The sequence below is a fragment of the Apium graveolens genome, chromosome 5 (assembly GCF_009905375.1).
Source record: "Apium graveolens cultivar Ventura chromosome 5, ASM990537v1, whole genome shotgun sequence".
Classification (NCBI taxonomy): Eukaryota; Viridiplantae; Streptophyta; class Magnoliopsida; order Apiales; family Apiaceae; genus Apium; species Apium graveolens.
In genome coordinates, this window is record NC_133651.1 from 95,160,682 (window position 1) to 95,161,406 (window position 725).

The 725-nt window shown below is 43.9% G+C and overlaps 1 non-coding gene across 1 annotated transcript; it reads left to right on the forward strand.

The window, feature by feature from the left end:
- The first annotated feature begins 204 nt into the window (after positions 1 to 204).
- Positions 205 to 309, forward strand: LOC141662256 (small nucleolar RNA R71). Its single transcript, XR_012550379.1, has one exon. It is a non-coding gene; the product is annotated as a small nucleolar RNA R71 (small nucleolar RNA).
- Positions 310 to 725: the final 416 nt, after the last annotated feature.

Sequence of the window (725 nt, forward strand, 5' to 3'; positions counted from 1 at the left end):
TCCACCTCAAGAACTTCTGCTACCTTGCCCTGTGGACATCTCTGGGTTGGATACTGATATTCATTAGCAGCCATCAGTTCAATTAGATCATAAGCTTCCTCATAGCTCTTTGCACATAATGCTCCTCCTGATGCTGCATCAAGCATGGGTCTGGACTGTGCTCCCAACCCTTTGTAAAAACAAGTGATGATCATCCAATCAGGAATTCCATGATGAGGACACTTCCTAAGCATCTCCTTGTAGCGCTCCCAAGCTTCACATAGTGATTCTCCCGTTTGCTGCACGAATTGAGTAATAGCGTTCCTCGTTGCAGCTGTCTTCGCCATAGGGAAGAATTTAGTAAGGAATTTCTGAGCAAGATCCTCCCAAGTAGTAAACGAACCAGCTGGTAGAGAGTGTAACCAGCTCTTAGCCTTATCCCTCAGAGAGAATTGAAACAGTCTCAGCTTAATAGCATCTTCGGAAATGCCATTGAACCTGAAGGTGTCGCAGATCTCAATAAAGTCCCTAATGTGCATATTAGGATCTTCAGTTGGAGAACCCCCAAACTAGATTGAATTTTGCACCCATTGAATTATGCTAGGCTTGATCTCAAAGGTATTAGCTGTGATAGCTGGCCGAACAATGCTAGATTGAATGTCATTGATCTTGGGTTGAGAAAAGTCCATCAAGGCTTTCGTTCAAGCTGCTGGATCTCCCATTGTAATGAGTACCTGAAACACAAA